The following is a 24,001-nucleotide window of genomic DNA, read 5'->3' as shown; positions in this document are numbered from 1 at the left end:
GTTTGATGTCAACATCTTCATCATTTTTTCTTGTGCTTTATGTTACATCAATTTCTTATTTGAACTTGAACCAACTAAGTTGTTGCAAGACAAGTTGGATTGTTTTCATATGTCATCGTAAAAAAAGGTATGTCTACCTGGCACAATGCCACTAATATGTACAACGGAGCAGATTTTTTGTTGCCAGCCCAATGTCTCCCCACAGGAAGAGCACTGAGTGGGGAACTAATAGCAGTCAGATTTACCTGGTATCATGCCTAGAATTAAGGGTCTGTGTTGTGATTTCAAATGGGCTATATTTTTTCATCTCTACCTCTCAGCTTCAGCTCCCTAAACTGCTAAAAACCAAGCCACTTGAAAATCCATTTTCTAAATCCTAGCAATTTTTGAATGTTTGTTCTTCACATAATACAAACATAAATTGCTACCCTGAAGTAAGCATAACTGTGTATAAAATCAGTAGCATTCCAAGAATTACTTTAGTGATGATTTAGAACTGCATTGCAGGTATTGTAAATCACAAGTAAAAGGAAGTTATTTCTCTGCTTAATATTTCTCCCTTTAGGAATGTTCTTCAGCCATAACAGTATAACAGAGTTGGAAGGGACCTTGGAGATCTTCTAGTCCAACCTTCTGATCAGGCAGGAAACCTTATACTATTTCAGAAAAATCGTTGTCCAATCTCTTCTTAAAATCCTCCAGTGTTGGAGCACCTACAACCTCTGGAGGCAAGAGATTCCATTGATTAATTGTTCTAACTGTCTCCTTAGTTCCATCATGGTCTTATTTGTAGGGGGAAATGTCTGCAAAATAGTGTTGTTGATTGTCCAGATGTTGTGTCCATCTTTTCTCATTACTCTTAAAGCAGGCTTGCCTAAAATATATTAAAGTATAGGAGCCCTTGAAGTTATTTATTCTAGATAATTATCGTCTACTTAGATTTATGTTGGATGAGATCATAAGCTAAACCATAGCTTCATTTTGAAGGGTGAGTTGTGGGACAAATTACTGGTAACCTGATTCACACTTTGTGCTAAACTATACATTATGGCTTTGCAAACTATAAAGGTAAAGGTTCTCCAGAACATATGTGTGTTCCCGACTCTAGGGGGCGGTGCTCATCTCCATTTCAAAGCTGAAGAGCCAGAGATGTCCAAAGATGTCTCTGTGGTCATGTGTTACCTTCCCACCAAAGTGGTCCCTATTTTTCTGCTTGCATTTTTACATGCTTTCAAACTGCTAGGTTGGCAGAAGCTGGACAAGTAACGGGAGCTCACTCCGTTACGCGGTGCTAGGGATTCAAACTGCTGAGCTGCTGACCTTTCTGATCAACAAGGTCAGTGTCTTAGCCACTGAGCCACTATGTCCCCTTACAAGCTATAGAGACTAACTTTCAGGAGAGCTTATAGACCCATTTTATCCCTTCTCTCCCACAAGGGTTATATTAAAAAAAGAATACTGCTGAGAAATCTGGCACCTCTGAAGAGATGAAACCCTGGGGGCTGTGAATGGATGCTTTTACATCCTTGAGTTGTGTGCTGTTGGGGGACTTGCATGCTGTTATTTACCCTTGAATTTTAGAATCCTTTTCTTTTCAAGGATTGTGACATCACAGTTTAATTCAGAAACCTAAGAAAATCTGCTAAAAGGGGCCTACATAATGGCCATGGCTACTTAAGGTTTGTGTGAGAAGTTGTCAATTGACAATGGCAGGACCCTTCAGGGAAAAAGTTGCCGCTTTGCATCTCTGCTACCAGCTTGGAACCCAGAATGGAATAATGTCAGTTTTAGCTTTATTTCAGGAGGACAATGAGGAAACCTCTGCAGTGACTATTCAAGCATCAGTGACATTAAAGAGGCTGAGCAAATCATTCTTTCCAGCAGGAAGGTGCTGGGATCCTTTCCATGGTGGGTCTTCCTCCTATTTGTGCAGCTGCAATCCTCAGGGGAGGAGGAGGCAGGTGGAACTGGGCTCTTCTGTTCTCTTTCCATCGTGCTTGGGAGGAAAAACAAAAAGTGAGGTAATGAAAACCACACACGGGAAATGCTTTATTATTTCATCATCCTCACCTACATAGATCTGGCACTGCTCAGTGGTTAGGAAGTGTGTCTCAATTCCCTCCAGCCCTCAATACTCCCCCCCCCCCCCCACTGTTACATAAGGCCAACACTTCTCCTGTTAGGGCATTCCAGAGGAACTGGCCGTCTTTTTCTCCTCACTTCCTCCTTTCCTTTTGATCTTCACTTTATTGTAGGGAAAGGCCTCAGAGCTACCAGGCAATATTTGTTTAGCTAGAGGAGGCAATGGGCAGGTTGTATTGGCAATTTGAGGGTAGGGGGCACCAAAGGCCATCTAAATCCACATCATAGTTCTTCAGTTATCTGCTAAAGATATATCAGCATGATTATCTTGCCTGATCCAAGCAGAGAATTACTTTCCTAACACCGCGTAGTGAGTTCAAGGAAAACCTTTATTGTCCAGATAATTCCAGACTTTTTCAACCAGGGTGCCTTCCTGACATTCTAGAAGTGGAATCAACTCTAAGATTTAGTGAGGGGGGCTGGGGGAAATTGGAGAAGGTTGATCTAAGTCTTAGATCAACCTTCTCCAACTTCCCCCCTCATAGGTTCGCCATCACTGATCTAAGATATACGGGCATTTGCCAGCAAACGGTTAGAACTAGCTAGAGTAAGGAACATGGATGCATACACAAACATGATGTATGGTAAGAAGGTTGCAGGTATATTTGGCTGAACATATGTGCTCTGTTATCTGAAACTAGGAACATTAATAAGGTTTGTTGGAAGAAATGTCCATCTGGGTTCAGTTCCAAGTGGGGGAAAAGACACTGGAAGCATGGAGGCTGTTTGGAAAGATGGTTTAATGGTGGATAGGATCACATGGATTGAGCTCCTGAGCAGAAAAGGGGCCGAGATACTGAGAGAGCCTGAGTTTTATACCCTCTGTTGGGCCCCACCTCTGTTTCCAGACACAGGCTTTGTCTGTGTCCCAGGCTTGTTTGAGTGCTGGCTGATGTAATCTTCCCAGGTGCCATGTGGTGAGATGGGGAGAGGGCTAATCCTACCTTTGTTATGTATAATAGACTGGCTCAGGCCTTAATGCCCCATTGACAAAGGTGGGGGGGATGGGTTTCCGCCTCCCTTTTAGGGGGAAATATTCTGCCCTTTTAATATTTCCTAAAATATTTCATTTTTCTGGGAGAGGGATGGGTGTTTAACTTCCTACAGGTTAAACATTTAAAGTTCTTTTCAAGCAGCTGGGAATATGGAGCTGTAGGGGACCAGGGATGCATGTACATATTTCTTTGCATGTTAATCTATTTCTATCTTAGAAACAGCCATCAATAAGTACAATGGGATTTTAAAGCTGCCCAGAGCTGTTTGTTTGACTGAAAACCCTGGAAAATAAGTCTCCGTGCATGTCATGAGAATATTTCTTCATAATTCTTGTTTACTAAGTCATCCCTCTCTGGAATGCTCTGGATTCTATGCCTGGAAAATGTATTTTCTGCAAGATTCTGGCAGAAATGTTCTTCCTATCACTTCATTTTTATCAGCATTCTTGAGTTAAATCTTTCCTTAATTGGTAATTTCATCCCACTGTGAAACTGTTTTTTCCCCCTAACACTGCTAGAGAGGTGTAAGATTATTGTTTAAATGGAAACAAGGACTCTATATACAAAAACATACCAATTTCTAAATCCAGAGCCTTTTCCACTGCTACCTAACTAACCAAATTCACACTTGAAAGCACGAGCCCATGAATGACACAGATCAAATCATCCTGAGCTGAAGCGGGGTTAGCGATTAGCATTTCTCCTCTTAGCCCAACACTACTGAAAGGGAGCCTTGCACTGCTGGTTTTGTCATCCATAATCTTGAAGGGAAATCAGTGGACAATAACTGGGAATAGAAGCAAGAGCGACAGGATGAGGGGATGCATACAGCAAATGCATGTGATATAGCTTCTTCTTGCTGATTCAAAGATGGGTGGAAATTTCATTCATGGGGAAGTTGAAAACTTCTCTGGAAAAGAGAGACACAGAGAGAGAGACACACACACAGAGAGAGACAGACAGACAGACAGACAGACACACACACACACACACACACACACAGAGAGAGAGAGAGAGAGAGAGAGAGAGAGAGAGAGAGAGAGAGAATACAAGCAGCATACCAGCACCATTCATATCCTCCAACGCTGGTGTCGAACTGGCGGCCCATGGGTCAGATCCATCACACACAGGTCATAACCACCCCAGCTCTGCGAAGGGGAAAAACATTGCAAAACGTCACATGAAGGCAACGTGACGCGGCGGGTTTGACACCCATGCTCCAACAGGAGGTTTACACTAGGGATGAACAGTTTGCAGAACATGGATTGCTTGGGATTTATACATTCTCATATCTCTCACTTTCCTGTTTCTACTCATTCTACAGCTAGTGGCAAAGCAGCAAGAATCCAGGCAATGTTTTCTGTAATTCCTCAAGTGGTCTTGGTTAAGGAAAACTGACTTGGAATATAGAGATCCAAATTCAAATCCACACTTAAATATGGAGCTCACCGAGTAGTTCATTTTGGACTGTTTTCACACTCTCTTCTTAGCCTTATCTACGTACCTCACACAGTGAATGGGATAAAATGAGGGGACATTCCCCAGTTAGCCAATTTCCAGAGGAAAAGTGGAATATAAATGTAAGGCAAGGGTGTCAAACTAAATTGTGTTGCGGGATGGATCACAATGTTTTTTGCCTTTGCGGAGCCGGAGTGACTGTGACTGTATCCAGCCTGCCAGCCACCAGTTTGACAGGCCTGATGTAAGGTAATAACAATGGTCTAGGCCAGGGGTCAGCAAACTTAAACACTCAAAGAGCCATTTGGACCCGTTTCCCACAGAAAAGAAAACACCAGGAGCCACAAAGGTCCTAACCGGAAGCCCCCTGTTCAATTCTGGAGCTGACCAGAAGTTCAGTTCCCCCACCATAGAGTCTCCTCCTAGCGCGGCATACTTTTTCCTCTACCTGTCATAACAGAAAGCCCTATCAATTGTGGAGACAACTGGAAAACCCTCCCCTTGCCATAGAGTCTTCTCTTGGTGCACTGTGCTTCTCCCCCCCCCCCACCTCACCAGAAGCTCCTCTCAAAATTGTGGCGCCGACCGGTGACGGAGCCGCAACAGAGGGAGGAAAGAGCCACATGCGGCTCCAGAGCCACAGTTTGCTGACCCCTGGTCTAGGCCTTCAAATATATTTAACAAATGATCTAAAAAATAATAATTTTTACCCTCCCTACCACTGAAATCCCAGACTTAACAATTTATGTGATGCCTTTTCCCACTTACATTTAAGACACGGCCCTTTCCACAGTGATCTGAAGTGCTGAAAAAATACCATTTCCCCAAACCCGTCCCTGCTTCACATCTTTCACTTCAATTTCCTTTTAGCACAGTCATTGATGAATTTGAGCACCACAATCGTCTCTGTTCACCTGTTCTACCAAAATCACCATAAGTAGCTTTGCTTTGGGCTAATGCAGCATTTTCAGCTTAAAAGGCTTACATAAACACCCTCACGTATTTGTATGCATAATTCACCTAACACGAGTCTTTTGGGGCCCATTCTTTCCTAATATGCATATTTTGGTATACATTTTCAGAGCTACAAATGTCACTGGAAAATGATGAAAGCGTGTATTTGAGAGGGTTACCTCAGGCTGCACAAAGATCTAGGAAACTCACATAAAAATGTGAACCACAATTATTATTTTTTCTGCTTTGCTTATCTCTCCTACCCAGTCTCCTTGAAGTTGTACTTGGAAATGGTTCAAGATGCATCTAGTAGCCTCTTACACTTAAAAGAAAGGGCCTGGAACAGTGGCTAAGCAGATAATACTGCTGTTCAGCTTTGGGGCAACGTGCAAGTTCTCAAACTATGAACAGATCTAGGTTAATGGAAGAGGCAGGTGCTTGTCTATAGTTCTTTAACAGGGCAAGGGGAAAAAATGGATAGGAAAATAAAGCTAATGGTATAGGAGTCTAATCTTTTTTTTATCTTTGGGCAGTCAGAGAAAGATAGAAGTTATATCAGTGATGTCAGGGTAATGATTTAAGAGCTGACCAGCTGCTACAATGATGTAATGCTGGGAATGAGTCAGCAAGGTTTTTTTGGCTGATATCACTTTAAGAGCCTGTAATAAGAAGTTGGGACATATCTCTCTCTCCGCGTGTGCTTCTCTGCTGTAATTGCTGATTGCTGTTTGTTTGAGGTCTGATTAAAGTATGTGTATGTATATATTCTTTGTAGATAAAACCACTATTGAAATACAAACCTCTGTTTACTGTATTTGCTCCTGGGTTGTCTCACATAGTCCCACTGTGCACACTTTGACAGGTGAGAAGACTCCCACGTCACTAGCTCTGTTCTATTATTCTTCGTGTTTTCTTTTTCCTTTCCCTTATTCTTTTTTTTTACTTAAAATATTGTTCCTTTATTGTGTGTATTTTTAAAAATATTTTTTTCTTTTCTCTTTTAAATTATTCTGGGTTCCTTCCGGAGGATGAGTGGAATAAATGGCCTGGCGCCAGCTTAAAACAAAGATTCCTTTTTTTTTTTGCATTCACTTTTCACTGTCTTTCCTGCTTTTAACTTCTCTGTTGGAGTAGAAAAGTAGCCCTGACTGTTGCAGACATCTTCATGGTAGTGGAATGCTTTTAAAAATAATGAGGAGTCACAGTAAATCAATGTGCTCCAGTTCTGCTTTCAGTCATAGGCACGCAGGTTCTTTTAAAGTGTCCAGCTTCTCCAAGTGAACCACCAATCAATTGAGCAAGCTCTCTGTAATGGTTATTAGCATGGAGAAAAGATGAGCTAGCTGCCAGGTGTCTGCTGGATTATTGTCCACAAGAGCCATCAATTTGGTGGTTCATGAAGACTTTCTGCTTGTACTGCCCTGGCTGTTGTAACAGCCTTAAGCACGGATTTGGCAAAGCTTACAGCAGTACATGATATTATTATGGTTCATTCAGAGGACTTGCCTATTGGAAATCTGGAATGCCCCATCCAAGCATCCGATGCAGGATGCAGAGATATATAGGAGATTTCAAATAGTACCTGTCCTCTGCGGGGAATATTGATGGCATCACCAAAATGTATTGCTGAAATTGAGAAAGATGACATAACTGGGTTGGCTTACCCATTTAGGTTCTGAAAGGAAGAACTGTAAAAAGAATCCATTGGCAGATTAGAAACAAATTCTAAACCACACCAACCACTATCCACGAGAGAAGCTGTTGGACAAGCACAAACACACTGTAGCAACCCTGAACATCAGAAAAAAGAAACAGATCATGTGTACAACATCTTCCAACAAAATGGCTCCCCATGCAACTTTATTAAAAAGTGTTGGGTCACTCAACCCTAGATTGCACAACCAATACAGGCTGTGAAAAGGATAACATAGTCCTATATCAAAAACCAACAGACTATTACAACCACATGACATCATCAGAGCACACAAATCAACTAAAGCCCTCCAAAACATCCTAAGTAAATCAAAAGATCCAGGAGACCCAGAAGGAAAAAAAAACCCCAGGAGTCATCTATAATATAGAGCATAATGATGACTGCAACAGCCACCACGTAAGGCAAAAAGGCATAAGATTGGCATCCATGAACATCAATTAGCAGTCCAAAGACATAATGTAAACGCCTTAATTTCACAAACCGGGACAGACTTAATCATAGATTCATTTGGGAAACTATGAGCATCCTAGAACAGGCTTATAGAAGAGACAGTATGGTAGCAATCTTCAAATACCTAAAGGGCTGTCAATAGAAGACGGGGATGTTTTATTTTGTGTCGTCCTTTAAGACAAGACCAGAAACAATAGGTTAAAACTATAAGGAAGCAGGTTCAAGTGACACCTCAAGAGAAACCTTTCATGACTGCAGGATCTATCAGCCAGCAGAATAGATTTTCATGCAAAGGAGTGAGTTCTCCTTCATAAAGACCTTTGGATAGAGACTCAATGAATAATCTGCTGGAGTGCTCCAGTGATCCTGCAGTGACCATGGCTTTGGGTCCAGCAGCAGAAAGAGTAATAATCCGTTCTGGGCAGTTCCCTTCTGAGATATTAATCAGGGGTGGGTTCCGGCTTCTTCTACTGCTGGTTCACTCAGGGATGCGCTTCGGGCGCACGCAATACACGCATGTGCAGTAGCTAAAAATGCTTCTGTGCATGCGCGGAAGCAAAAAAACAGGATGGCGGTCCGAAACGGTAAGGACTCACCTCTGATGTTAATCCTTACACCACTCTCTTCACGCATCTTCTTTCCAGACTCTCCTTTCTTCCCAATGATGCTTCCAACCTCCTTCCCATGCATAAATAGGCGAATAGTAAGTGTGACATTTAAACCTCCTTCAATTACACTGGTATCCATCTTGAGTTGTGTTCAGTTAGGTCAGGCTTAGTCAGTGGTCGAATCTTTGGCCGCTGGGAGGACAGGAGAACTGGATGGCTTGGGTCGATAGGGGATAGTGACGCCCTTTGGGGATACTCCAGCATGACTACACAAATCTGTTTGACACACTCGATGATGGACTGTGGAATCCCAGCAATGGCAATAGCTCTTTCGGTAGAGTTGGGTAACATGTCTCCTGCCACTTGGACCTGCTCCCCTGTGCTCTCTCTTATCTCTTTGATTTTGCAGCCTCCTTTCCCAATAAGAGAACCACATTGGCTGGCAGGTACCACAAGTCTCAAAGTAAGAGGGGCAGAGGACGGTTCCTACTGGTTCAGATCGGTTCAGCCAAGTAGATAGTAATTCTGCTGCCCACGCCTCCGAACCAGTTCTACCACCGGTGCCATAGGCGCCACCATCTTGTTTTTTGCTTCTGCGCATATGCAGCAGCAATTTTTTCACTATTGTGCATGTACATGTAGCACGCATCAAGTGTGCACATGCCCGAAGTGCATCCTTGAGCGAATCGGCAGTAGAAGAAGCTGGAACTCACTCCTGAACAGGGGACGTGCTAGAAGCTGTACTATTAGTCATTGAGCTGCTGATGTCCTATTCCAGTTTATCAATATTCATAGCAAAAGCTGTATTTTTTTAAAGTAATTTAAAAGAATTTCCTTCTCTCTGGCTCTAGGGGAGGAGGTTAACTTTTGGTTCATCTTTGGTTTTTTAAAAAATGCAGAATTGGATAAGTTTGCATTCTAATACAACTTAAACAACTCTTACTTCATTATCTTTACAAAGAATAAAAAGTGTTTATTGGTACCTGGTTTCAGTCTCAGCAACTAGCAAACAAAAATGCATAGACCACATATGCCCAGGTGTAATAATATTCCAATCAAAATTAAAATAATATCTGCAAATATGCCTGTAGAGATCTCTTTTAACATTTACACAATTTCCTGAGTGTCTATAGCTCAGGGCTTGCAAACACATTATTTGCTGAGAAAAAGTGAAAGATAAGTTGGGTTAGTGATTATTCTGGATTAGACCAGAAGTGTGCAAAGGACATTCTCATCAATAGCTTTATTGACACGTTACAAGCTTCATTGTAACCACTGCATAAGAACAGCTACAACTTGCTCTCAGAGTTCTCTTTATGACTGTCAGGCCAACAGCCTTTCCTTCTTCCATTCCAAAGACTAAATAGTATTTCACACAAACATGATCAACAATTAAAGACTTTGAAACTGAATAGTGACTAGCAAATGGAAATAAATCAGCAGAATCCTAGCTGGGCTGATAGAATTTAACCCATCCATAGGATAGGAAGGATTATATTGGTCTCTCAATATCAAATAAGCCAGCATAAAGAATTCAACACAATCATGTCTGTATGTTGTAGCAATTTTTGTTTCTATGGCAAAACAATACCAGCAAAACTGGAGCTGCCTTTATTAATATGCGTTGCATTTGCATGACTATAACTAATAATGCTTTAATAGGTAAAGGTAAAGGTTCCCCTCGCACATATGTGCTAGTCGTTCCTGACTCTAGGGGGTGGTGCTCATCTCCATTTCGAAGCCAAAGAGCCAGCACTGTCCGAAGATATCTCTGTGGTCATGTGGCCGGCATGACTAAACATCAAAGGCTGAAGAATTATCCAGGACAATGCCTCTTACCCCCCCCCCACTGACCTATGGGACTAATGCCTTTTACCCCCCCTCCCCATACTGACTTATTTTTACCATCTACAGCACCTTAACCCCCACTGGGATTTTGATAATAACCTATTCGAGGTTAGACTTGCTCCGCCTGCGGGAGGCCCCTCTCTCGCAGGTTTGGCCCTTGGCTCTTTCAAGGGCCCGCCTCGAGGACGGGTTCGTGGACCCCGAGAGGTGCAGGAACCGGAAGTTAAGGGGATTTTTAGTAAAATGTTTTTTAATTGGGGATGTTTTTAGGGTTTTTATAGTATATTTATTTCTTGTACAGCCTTATCTCCTCCATCCAAATGTATTTAACTGTTTTATATTATTGTATTTTTATCTGCATTTGACTGTACACCGCCCCGAGTCCCTTTTTGGGAGAGGGGGCGGTTTAGAAATCCAAGAAATAAATAAATAAATAAATAAAAAATAAATAAAAGGCGCACAGAACACTGTTACCTTCCCACCAAAGGTGGTTCCTATTTTTCTACTTGCATTTTTACATGCTTTCGAACTGCTAGGTTGGCAGAAGCCGGGACAAGTAACGGGAGCTCATTCCGTTACGTTCAAACCGCCGAGCTGCTGACCTTTCTGATTGACAAGCTCAGTGTCTCAGCCACTGTGCCATTGCGTCCCAATGCTTTAATAGCTATGGCTATTTTAATGAGCCATCAGTAAGTTTCCTCCAGATATTTACAGGCATTTTGCTCTAATGAGGATGACCTCTGTCTCCTAGCATTTGGGGTAACATTGGAATTCACCATGGATGAGAATTCCTGAAAAGTTCAGAGAGCTAAGCAAATATATGTGTTTGATTGAATTGTCTAAGAACATTTAAAGCCAAGATATAATATAGAACAGGAGTCATGAATCCCGCAATTCAAGTCTACTTAGTGTAAGCACAAATGCTCTAATTAAAATAAATGAATAGGTGAATTAAATGTATTGTATTGAATTTTCTGTTAGGGCCATAAATTATCCTCTGCGCTAGTGAAATTATCAACAGACAGGATCTTCCAGGTGGGGGATATGTCAGCTTAAATGTATTTGATCTCCCTGCCTCTCCCCCCTCAATGCCTTTTGTGTGATAACAAAATAAAATAAATTTAAACAAAGGGCAAAAGCCCAAGTAGAAAAGCTCCAAACAAAAAGGTGTGGGCTTTTTAAAAATTATTTTCCAAGGGCAGCTAAACACGTCCATTTTTAGAAGTGCTTTCCTACCATGATTCTTAAGGAAACAAAATGTGTACATATGTAACAGCAAAAAACCTTCAGCCCACATATAAGAACAGTGGTGAATCCATTTCATCGGAAGATGCTGCTTTCTATCAAGTCTAGAATAATATCATCTATATTGATTAACCCTTTCTCGGATGCCAGACTAGAGCCTTACTTGTGCAAGAAGAAAGGGAAGCTGTTTTTTTTAGCTGGTAAAGATCTGAAGGGCTCTCAGGCTGATTTAATGGAAGGACTCTTGATCACTTCTGTGAAGAGCCATGTTTCTCAACCTTAAGATGTGTGGACTTCCACATGCAGGCTAAAGAATTCTGAGTTGAAGTTCACATATCTTTGTCAGGGCTAGAAGCCATCTTTTGCATTGGGCCTTCAGGCCTGCCACATTTCATGTTGTGGGAAAATGGATGGGGGGATTATACGGAGTATGGGAGATACATAGTCATAATAACGCTCCTTCCTCAGAGAGTCAAGGACAGCTTGCTCAGCACCTGGAGGGGTGTGACTGGGAGGCATCTCCAGTTGGGACGGTGCCTGATTGGGCCATGTGACGGACATGAGGGTGCTTAGACATTCATTTGGGTGGGGAAAACCTGGAAACTCAGTTTTGAGTTTTCCCAGATGTGCCAATATGGCATCTCTAATAAAATGGAATTTTGAGGAATTTCAAGCCTCGGAGTCTTCTTTCGTTAGGGCTGTTACTTGGAACCCTCACAATCTTGATGCCAAGTTGTCAAGGTTGAGAAACACGGGTTCTGGAGATGCCAGATAGGACCAGCTGCTGTAGAGCTTCTATACTGTAGACCAGAGATGTCAAACCCGATCAGATCGCGCCATATCGTGACATATCGGGATGTTTTTTGCCTTTGCAGAGCCGGAGTGGGTGTGGCCTGCGCAGGCCGCCAGTTTGGGAAGCCTGCTATAGACAGTAAGAAAGATGACTTTGATGAAGATAGGGGCATCCATTATCCAAGCAAGGAGGGGAAAACATCTTAAATCCCACACAACCAGAATATACAGTATGTGGAAGTGGCTCAGATAGAATTTGTCTCATTCACATGAGAATAAGAAGGGGTGGACTACAACACATTTAGATTTGTACAATTTTGTCACTATTAGCCACTGATCTCAGCCCTACCAGATATACCCAACCAAGAATCAACACCACAACTAGGCTAAGACTATTCTTTATCGAGGGTGGCTATAATAACAGCTTATTTTTTGATTTAAGATATGTTTTCCTCTTCATCGCTTTATTAACTAAAGCTGAATTATTGTTGCATAGCTTCATTGCTAGATGTAGGGCAGTAGGATGTTATATTGGTAAAATGTTAATTAGAAATTTGAAGTATTTGGGAGGAAAGGGAGGGTTCATCTGAAAAAAAATCTATAAGTCCTTAAAATACAATTTATAATTGAAAATAAATTAGACAAAAGGGAGAGATCTTGAGATGGCGGATCAAAGAAATGGCTGATCCATAAGTATTAGTCTGAGGCATATTTCTTGACTCTTATCCCTTAAATGTTGATGGTGGTCCTAAAAATCAGAAGCCATCCACCACTTGATATTTCATTATCAGTCCTAAGGCTGGTCCTTCTATCTCTAGTCATTTGTTTGGTTTTCTTTCTTTTTCGGAATGGGGCAAGTTGGTGCAGCCAACGTGCCACGGCCAACTCACCATGGAACAACTCAACAATTCAATTTAAGTATTTATAATAATTTGCTTTCACTGTGCTTTACAGCCCACTCTAAGCAGTTTACAGAGTCAGCATATTAACACCAACAATCTGGGTCCTCATTTTATCCATCTCGGAAGGATGGGAGGCTAAGTCAACCTTAGCTGATGAGATCTGAACTGCTGGCAACCGGCAGTCAGCATAATTAGCCTGCAATACTGCATTCTAACCACTGCGCCACCGCAGCTCTGGATGATGATTCTATTCCATCGGGGTTTTTTATATCAGTGAAACTCTTGTCCTGTGGCTAGTTGGCTGTGGCAAGTTAGTGTGGCGAGTTGTTCTAGACCAGGGGTGTCAAACTTGTGTCATCACAGCATCGTCACGTGACGTATCACGACTTTTTTCACTAAACCAGGAATGGGCGTGGCCCGTGTGTGACGTATCTGATTCGCAGGCCACGGGTTTGACATCCCTGTCCTTCTTTCTATTTAATTTTAATGCCAATTTTGTGTGTGCATGTCTGGGCACTTTGACTGTTAGTACTAGGGCTCACAGAGCCTTCGCATTTTTGACTGTTGGGTAGCGTCATCAGCATAATGCAGGTTACTGAACAAGGAGTTTGTTAAAATTGATTCCATGAGTCATACGTTATGTACTGAGCCAAGTAGACCCTGTACAGAAAGTAAGAATCATGCGTGGGATAATTTAGCTGACAAATAAGAATGTCCTATCTCTTTTAATGCGTAACTGGAAAGGTAGCAGCACTATGGGGATAGTGACCCAATCATAGCGAATTTCAATTAGCAAGTGTTTAATAGATTTAACAATTCCCACTTTAATGCTGTGTTGTGATGAAACATATGGTCATTACCTTTACTGCCATTCTGCCTCTCCAATTCAATCTGATTGTGTTGATGCTGCTGCCAATGTTCGTTTCACATTGTGGAACCTCATCTTTGGTGAGCAACACAAAGATCAATAGGTGAGAGCAATTTCTGGCAGAATTCAAAGAAAGCTGAAGACATAAAAATAAAGCCAGCTAAGTTCTTTTGAACTCTTTGGAGACCTTAAACATGAGAGAACATTGGGAACTATAAAAAGCTAAGCATCTGCCTTTTTTCATGTTAATTGGCCTTCAAAAGGTCTAAGAGAAACGGTTTCACTCCGTTGGCTTGGAGTGGTTTGAAGACCCTTGCAGTTGATGCTTCCAGTTTTTGGCCCAAAGGATAAATATGGGATAAAGGATAGAGATAAATAAATTGGCTAGATTTGGCTAGTAGATTATCAGTAATATGGCTGCAACAAAACCGAGGCCATAAACCCCACAAAAGGGCAAAAGAACACATATCTGCATATACTTACACATATGGAGATAGCCATAACTAATTTTAAATTGTACACAGAATGAACTAATTTGTTTTCCTTCCAAATCACTACACATAACTTCTTTAATTTGTATCCCACCTACAACTGTCAGTAAATGTTTCTCTCCAATTCATTTACCAGTTCTTGTTTAAAATCAATTCTCTTCCATCAATTAATTACCTCAATTCATCACTAACCTTTCCTGTAAATTTAATTTGGAAGAAGAGAGTTGGAAGGGGTGGAAGATAGGTGAGGTTCTCCCTATATCTAGAGTTGAGGGAGTATCTGAAGGCTTTAGACAAGAAATGAGTTAACAAAATGAGTTGTGTTCAGTTATGGGGGAGTTTGAGGCTTTTACATCCTTTTTCTCCTCTTAGATTTCGGATAACTTTCCTGATTGTGATTACAGTGTAATAAAGAGTGTGGGACATATTTCCTACAGTTCTTCAGAACAATCCTAGTTTGTGGTTATTTGTTATTTATTAGACTTATTATTCATAAATTACAGCAGCAGCAGCGGCAGGTGAAGGTTCAGGAAGTGTAACTCAAACATCAAATGTCAATGTGGAAAAATTTTCCCACTTTGACTGAAATGTATCTGATTCAGAAAACAAAGACTCTTGAATGCCTGAGGTCTAGGGAACTGAGGATGGATATGACAATCGGACAGAAATTCAACACAGAGGAGGAAAACTCAGGAAAAAAAGTGGTTTCATAAAGTCCCTCAAATATGAATTAACTGGAATAGAGGAAGGGCAGAATAAACACCAAGGTATAAATAATTTGAGGAGAGATTTGGTCTATTTGTGATGTAGTAATCTTTTGTAACCCTTGTATATGAATTCAACTTGGAAACATTTTTTGGCTCATAATTCTGAATACTGTACCACATCTGAAAGCTGGGTTACATTTGATTCAAAGATTCAATTTTAGTATTTACAATATTTTTAAAATATTTATCATTCACATTTCATTTTGTCCCTCCTTTTGCATCCTGTCTTCAATGTTTCTATTCCACCGTTTCTTTGATATTAATGTAAGTCTCGTACTGCCAAGAGTTGTCCTATGGCAAGTTGGCTGTGGTAATCTGACCATGAAAAGTTGGCCATGCTGAGTTGTCCTAGACCACTTCTGAGTGGAACCTATTACTGATGGACATATTCATCTTTGCATCCTTGGCAGGACAATATTATGGGTGGTTGAAATGGCACCCATAAATGAAGTCTAACCATTGAAGAAAATTGAACTTGACAGATTTCATAGAATCAGAGTTGGAAGGGAACAGTTAGGCCACTATATCCAATCAGGTTGACCATCTGAATATACCTAGTTAAGAAAAGGACCTTCCCTTTCTTCAGAGTCAATATATATTTGTGAAATTTGAAATAATGAAAATGATGATGATTGAGAGGCCTTCCATGCTATATGCTGATCCAGAATCAGCTCCACAACAGCTTATTATCTTCCAACTGAATTGGAGCAGACAACTGTTCTGCAGCATGCCTGTGAATCCTTTCCATGACACTTTTGGTCAATCAGATGGGAGACTTCCTACTCCCTTGCACAAGTATTTGGCTTTCAGAAAAGAAAAGAAAAGAAAAGAAAAGAAAAGAAAAGAAAAGAAAGGGAAAGGGAAAGGGAAAGGAAAAGGAAAAGGAAAGGAAAGGAAAGGAAAGGATGAGAGCATCACACTGGCTGAATGCTCCATTATTACTCAGCTGAGTGCAGTGTTGGTGGACTCATAGGAGACATTTGGTGAAAACAGGAAGAATACTTGCAGGGGGTGTGGGGGAAAAATCTGAAGGGTTGAAAATGATAGCTGTGTGAAGCAACCCTGAGAGCAAAGGAGAGAGGAAAAGATTAATAATTTATGAGAGAAAGGGAAGGAAGAGAAACCAGGCAGTAGAAGGGAAAACAAGAGGCAGAATCAAAAGAAGTGGGATATGAAACAGAACAGATTATTGAAGAATACAGTGGGTGTGGAAGGTCAATTGTGCTCTAAGAAGAATGCTCTGTTCGTAGTGGAAATTTGGAAAAGGTTTACCAAAGCATGACAATATAAATATTTGTTTTCCTTACAGATAAGGAAAAATGACAAACTAGACATCTCCAAATGAACAGACAACAACCAATGGCAACAACCAATGGCAAGAGCAGTCCAAAAGAACTCCTCTGGATAAAGAGAAGATGAGAGATTGCCTACTTAAGTTCCAGATGGTTTCTTCTTCCAAGGCAGCTGCAGGATAGCAATTATCCCACAAATTTGGGTGCAGGAGATGAGAGCCATCAAGTTTCCATGCTGGAACCTTTAAGAACACTGCATTTGACCACTTTATTTTCTAATCATATTTGAATTTATAACAAGTTTACACCTTAAAAGAGGTCTTTCAAACAGCAAGTCTGAAAGTCTACCTGGTAAATGAACTTTCATTCCAACGCAGAAGAAAAAGCTAGCTAGCAATTTGGAGAACTTAAAGAATATAAACCAAATGGCAAAAACTAAACAAGAAATCAATTTAGAACATTTTATGCAGATTTAGTGATCAGATAATTTTGTAATATTAAAACATTTGCTAAAAAAAATTAATTGAGTAAACAAAACATTCCTGTAGGAACACAAATTGTTTAGTATCAGGAAAGAGATCATTGGCTGAACATTGAAAACAAAGCCAAAAAAAAAAAAATGAAATCAGAAACTTCATGAATACAAAAATGGACCATTAGAGAGGACTAAATTTGAGGTGCGAAAAAGAAAAGTGAAATCTACAAAATTATAGACAAAGATATGACACTTAAGACATTTCAAAGTATTTTTGAAGAATTAGCACAGAAACCTATAACTAATTTGACATCAATAGTCTGTAAATGTTTTTGGAATAAAATTATAAAGAAGTGTAAAATGTGACAAACAATAATAATGAAGAGTTTATGAATAGACAGGATGAAAGAGGAAACAAATTCTAGCCGATAGACAAATTTTGGAAAATAAAGAAATTAAGAAAAATCAGAGACAACAGCCTGAGTGAAATACAAATGACAAATCTAGAAATAAAAAAGAATCTGGACAAAAATATATTGTTGCATTTACAAAAGACAGTCTTTACAACCTTGAAGAAATCTTTGAGATGGGAGAAAGAAAATCTGAATAGTAATTTAATCCTAGTTTGATAAATTAAATATTAAGGTTGTTAGAAGCAAATAAATAAATAAATAAAAGTTTAGCTTTTTTTGATCATGGTTAAAATAAGAAATATTTTCATAAAATTTTGGAAACCCTTTATGAAATTTAACCAACAGAAATGACCATATTTTTGGATTTGTGAATAAATGAGGGGATTTTGGAAAGAAGTGACAGATGTATATAATTTCATGGGAGGATTATTGATTTTTCTGTACTTGTTGCAAGGAACATCAAGAGTTGTTTTTTTTTTATTCTTTTTTTCTGTCTTTCCTTTATTCTCTTTTTCTTTTCTTTTTTGCACTTAGTGTTTCTTTTTCTGATTTCAACTGATTTTTTTTTCCACTGTAAAACTTTGCAATAAAAATTATGTTTAAAAAAACAATACCAATATTTTACTTTGTAGGCATTGAATAAAATGGAAGGCGGAAGTTCTGAGAATTAGAAAGATTCCTTTCATCCAACTGTCACTGTTGAATATCTTTCATTTCCTCCAGCAATGTCTCCCCTTCTTGACATGGTTTTTCTATTTAATAGCTTGAATAAATTCTAGATATATTTTCCTTAGTAACAATCATCTTAAATTAAAGCATCAGAGACATTTTATTACCATTCTGCAAGCGAAGAGGGAAGTAATTAACTCTTTCCTTTGATGGCAATCATTGAATCTGGGCGATTAATTGAAACCATACAACTTTGGACCGCTCACGCATGCAGCCAGTTCCGAAGGTGCAAAGCAGCATCGCGGGCTGGGAAAAGTGCCAGCTATAATGTAGTCCCAGCCCAGCTGGGGAAGGCAGGATCTGAAGAGAAATTGCTTTGGTGAACTGAGACTACCCTTAATTCTTGCTTCCAAAAACATTTTCAACATGCATATCGGTATTCTCTATAGATGGACTGTTCATGTAAAATAAAAGAATAACCCAGAAAAGGCATTCCCTGCACAGCTCAGCTCAGCAAATATGTGTTCCAGATTTTCCTTTCTCCCATTCAGTTTGAGGTGTGCAGGGGCAGGCGGGCAGGGAATCTTTGCATTTCTAAAATAGGCTAATATTTGTCAATCTGAAATATATACACATACATACATACATACATACATACATACACACACACACACACACACACACACATATGCTTTTAAACATATGCAACTGAGAACCCTACATTAAAAAGAAAAAGAAGTCCATCCTCTGAGGGCTACCAGGAGTTTGTCTGATAATATTGAGCCACTTTTAAAATAAATCATGCTGCTTCCTTATGTTTTACTCAGCTTCTGGGGGCTTAATGGATATTTTCTTGGTAGCAATGGGGAAACATGCAGTGGTGGGATTCAACCAGTGTATAACAACCAGTTTGTTGAGTGCAGGCTTTGCACGCACGCACAGTGCATTTGAAAACAGCTCTAAAACTTATCTTCTACTGCAGCCCCTTTGAGTAAAACAGATGAGGCGTGGCAATCCGCTCTGCCGCGCCTATCAGCTCAACTTCAAACAAAGGAAATATAGAATAGAGGTTTCCCCTTTTCTTCTGATACCCTGGAAACCATATCTTGCAGGCTGTGAAGCAGCCTTCGCCATTAAAGTGAATGGAAAAGCCCTATCATACATGCAGCCAAAGGTTACAGCTGAGGATCAGAAGATGGATTCAGATCTCACTATGGATTATTTGGAAGTCTTGTTCCCCCTCTTCCATTACTCTGTTTATTTTCAGCTTTCAACTTTTTTCAACTCTCAGGGCAGTGGCCCAGTGTGGTTAAAGATGATGAGCTTGTCAGTTATATGATGGGGTGAGCTCCTGTTACTTGCCCAGCTCCTAGCAGTACAAAAGCATGCAAATGCGAGTAGATAAATAGGTACCACTTCTGCGGAAAGGTAATAGCACTCCCCGAGCCTCGGCATATAATCATGCTGGCCACATGACCATGGAAGTGTCTTCGGACAATGCTGGCTCCCTCAGCTAAGAAACGGAGATGAAATCCTACAGTTGGATTAGAGACAGATAGAAATCCTAGAGTCAGACTGTTAGATATTAGCATATATCCTGGCAAGTCTCCCCTCTGGTCCGCTGCTACAGCGGGAAACAGGTATCGTTCTGATTGGTCGAGGGGCGTACCCGATCCCTATAAAAGGGGAACCCTCCGACCACAGAGTAAGCTGGATCACTACTACTACTTATAAAGAGCTGTTAAGTCACTTCGTGTCCGCAGTCTGTCTCTCGTTGCCCAGATCTAACATTGGCGACGAGGGTGGGATCGAGAGGCAGATAGGACGAAGAACGCTACCTCCAGAATCTCCGGATTTGATCCAGCCCAGGAATTCGGCAGAAATTCCGGCAGCCATCTCAGATCACCGCAGCGCGGCAAATTCAAACAGAGAAGATGGCGATGCATGCTCCCCCCGCTCCTTTCGACCCAGCAAACGACGAATGGGAAGCCTTCATGATTCGCTTCGAGTGTTTCCTCGAAGCGAACGAATACACGGGGATCACCGACGCGAGGAAGAAAAACATCTTCCTCGGCTACTGCGGAAAGGAAGTCTTCAATACGGCCAGAGACCTCACCGCGCCTACTTCAATACAGGCAGTATCGTGGACGGCGTTGCAACAGGCCCTGCAAACTCATTACGCGCCAAAACCTTCCCGCCATGTCTGCCGCAAGGAATTCAACACGAGGAACCAGAAGGCGGGAGAATCCATCAATCAATATGTTGCAGCCCTACGAAAAGCAGCAACTCACTGCGAGTTCAGGGATCTGGACGAGCACATCTTAGCGCAGCTCATCTGTGGGTTAAGAGACATTTCACTACAAAAGAAGCTGTTGGCAAACCCGAATTTAACCCTACAGATAGCGCTAAACGAAGCAAGAGCATCAGAGTCAGCAGAGAAATCATCGGTGACCATACAACGAGGGGCCAACGTAAACCAGCCAGCACCAAGGCAAACCAGAGTACACTACGAGGACACAAGCCCCGACAATGAGAATCCCGAGTTCGAGGACAGTCACATGATGCAGAGCAGTCACTTGAGGCCTGGGGGGAGACCCGGATCCCGTTTGCCGCTCTGCGCAAGTTGCGGAGGGAATCACCCCAGGTCTACTTGTAGGTTCAGGAACGTTGTTTGTTCGCACTGCAACAAACTTGGGCACATCGCACGAGTGTGCCGGAGCGGAGTCCCTGCCTCACGGCAGCCACCCATGTACCGCCAACAGAAGCCCAACCCAGGGGCTTGGCGAAATCAAAAAGGGCGCCCAGAGAGAAATCCACAAGTGTTTACCCAGAGAGAAAATTTCCAAAGAGCTGAACGAGCGTATCCCCAGAGAGATTACTCACAAGGAGCTGAGCGAGCGTATCCCCAGAGAGAATACACACAAAGAGCTGAAAGAGCGTTCTATCAAGACGCTCAACAAGAGTATTTTCAGGATGTAGACGATGAGATAGAGTTGACCCAGAGAGAGGAGTTGCGAACGTATCTCACCACAATACATCAGGTCCGCCCTAAGCGGCCAAAAAGGCTGAGAGTCACAGTCCTCTTGGAGGGCTCACCTTGCGAGCTAGAAGTTGACACAGGATCGACCCTGACGATTATTTCATGGGCATCCATGAAACAGGCTATCCCTAGCCTCAGAAAGAGCCAACTACGCGCTCCAGACGTCCTGCTACGAGACTACCAGGGGAACCAAGTCCCCATCGTGGGCCAAGGCACATTCCAAATCCGTTTCAAGGACATCGAAGCCCAGCTGCCCGTGACCATCGCCAGCGCGCCATTACAGAACCTTCTGGGGCTTGATTGGTTTGAAGCCCTGGGGTTAGAAGTCACCGGAATCAACGCCGTGAGAAACAGCAGCGCTGAACAGATTTTTAAGGAGTTCGAGGATGTGTTCAGCCCCGGTCTTGGTAAGTATGTGGGTAAACCGATATCATTCAATTTAGACCCCAAAGTGGCGCCAATCCGACTTAAACCGAGACGAGTGCCCTTTGCACTCCGCCCAAAAATAGATAAGGAAATAGATAAGTTAGTGGAGCAAGGAATCCTTGAGCCGGTGGATCACGCGCGCTGGGAAACACCCATCGTGACCCCAGTCAAACCAGACGGATCAGTCCGCATCTGCGCGGACTATAAATGCACAATTAATGTCGCGCTACAACAGAGCGCATATCCTGTGCCTGTAGTACAGCACTTATTGCACTCGTTGGGGCCAGGAAAGGTATTTGCTAAATTAGACATGGCACAAGCTTACCAGCAACTGCCAGTAGATAGCGCCACAGTGGAGGCCCAAACTATAGTGACGCATAGAGGAGCATTCAAATGCAACCGGCTACAATTCGGTGTGAGTATTGCCCCAGGATTGTTCCAGAGCGTCATGGAACGACTTTTGCAAGGGATACCGGGAGTCGTCCCCTATTTTGACGACATCTTGGTGTCCGCTGCAAACGAGGAGCAATTAAATAAAAGAGTCAGAACTGTTTTGGCCAGAATCAGAGAAAAGGGTCTCCGCCTCAAAAAGGAAAAATGCCAAATTAACGTGCCTAGCGTAGAATTCCTGGGTTATAGAATCGATGGTCAGGGAATACACCCCACTTCAAAGAAAATTAAGGCGATCCAGGACGCCCCCACACCACGAAATCAGACCGAGTTGCAGGCCTTCCTCGGACTACTTAACTTCTACAGCGTTTTCCTGAGGCAGAAGGCGACCGTTGCTGAGCCACTACACCGTCTACTCCAGAGGAACGCACCATGGAAATGGGGACGATCCGAAGCTGCAGCTTTCGCCGGGGTAAAGCGCCTGCTCACCACTGACTCACTGCTTGTCCAATACAGCCAGACCCTACCGCTAGTATTGACCTGCGACGCATCACCCTTCGGAGTTGGAGCAGTCCTCAGCCACAGGATGCCCGATGGAAAAGAAGCGCCCATCGCCTTCTACTCCAGAACTCTTTCATCGGCCGAAAGGAATTACAGCCAAATGGACAGGGAAGCGCTGGCTGCTGTAGCTGGAGTAAAACGTTTCCACGAATATCTCTACGGCCGCGATTTTGAACTAATTACAGATCACAAGCCGTTGTTGGGACTTTTGGCGGGAAACCGCCCCACTCCGGTCTCCCTTTCTCCACGCATGACCAGGTGGACTGTTTTCCTGGCTGCGTACTCATACAAATTGATTCATCGACTGGGCATCACTCTCGGACACGCAGACGCACTCAGCCGTTGCCCATTACCTGACATTCTGCCAGACCCCACTCCAGAAGTACCGGTATTGCTCATTGACTGTTTGGACTCTGGACCGGTTTCTTCATACGACGTTGCAAGGTTCTCCTCTAAAGACAATTTAATAAAGCAAGTTCAAACTTGGGTTTGGAGGGGGTGGCCGAAGGGAAACGTGGGCCCGGAATTCAAAGTGTTTTGGTCAAAACGGGACGAACTCTCAGTGTTGCAAGGTTGTTTATTGTGGGGGGATCGAGTTGTTATTCCGTATGTTTTACGTAGGAATGTATTAGATGCTTTACATGTGGGTCATCCGGGGATTGTTAGAATGAAGGCGTTAGCAAGAAGTTACGTTTGGTGGCCAAACATGGACAAAGAAATAGAGGAGTGGGTGGCCACTTGCGACCCATGCCAGGAATCGAGACCAGCACCCCCGGAAGCGCCCGCCACAGAATGGGAGAAACCTAAAGCACCCTGGTCGCGAATACACATCGACTTCGCAGGGCCATTCCAAGGTCAGACTTTCCTTATAGTTGTGGATGCATACTCAAAATGGCTAGATGTAGTCCTAATGACTTCAACCACGGCAGAGGCAGTCATTAAGGTTCTACGGCGACTTTTCGCCACCCATGGCCTGCCCGACCTCCTGGTCTCTGATAACGGGCCCCAGTTCACGGCCATGCAATTTGAGACATATCTAGCAGGTCAGGGAATTCGGCACGCCCTCGTCGCGCCATTCCATCCGGCATCAAATGGACAGGCGGAGAGAATGGTACGATTCGCAAAAGAGGCCCTCGCTAGGATGGGTCCAGGTGATTGGCAAACACGCATTGATCATTACCTTTTAATTCAGCATATCACCCCAAGTGCAACGACGGGTAGGAGCCCCGCTGAACTACTCATGGGCCGCCGTCTACGGTCTCACCTGGACCGTCTTCACCCAAATTACTCTGCCACAGCTCCCCCAGACTCCACAAGCAAAATTCGGTCTTTTAGCATAGGGGATTCAGTATACGCCCACAACTATGCAGGGGGAACATTGTGGATGCCGGCAAAGGTCATTGGCATCACGGGTCCACGATCGTATCTACTGGAACTGGAAGACGGGCGGAACTGGAAAAGGCACATCGATCAACTTCGGGGTCGCCTAGCAGACTCAGAC

General features: G+C 42.5%; 1 long non-coding RNA gene across 1 annotated transcript; it reads left to right on the top strand.

The window, feature by feature from the left end:
- The first annotated feature begins 2,639 nt into the window (after positions 1-2,639).
- Positions 2,640-17,974, top strand: LOC309385471. Its single transcript, XR_014174231.1, has 3 exons — positions 2,640-2,734; positions 4,791-4,844; positions 16,544-17,974. It is a non-coding gene; the product is annotated as an uncharacterized lncRNA (long non-coding RNA).
- The last annotated feature ends 6,027 nt before the right edge of the window (positions 17,975-24,001 follow it).

The sequence above is a fragment of the Natrix helvetica genome (genome assembly GCF_964273705.1).
Source record: "Natrix helvetica genome assembly, chromosome: 1".
In the NCBI taxonomy this organism is placed as follows: domain Eukaryota; kingdom Metazoa; phylum Chordata; class Lepidosauria; order Squamata; family Natricidae; genus Natrix; species Natrix helvetica.
Note: the sequence above shows the minus strand (reverse complement) of the source record. Positions and strands in the feature narration are given on the sequence as shown.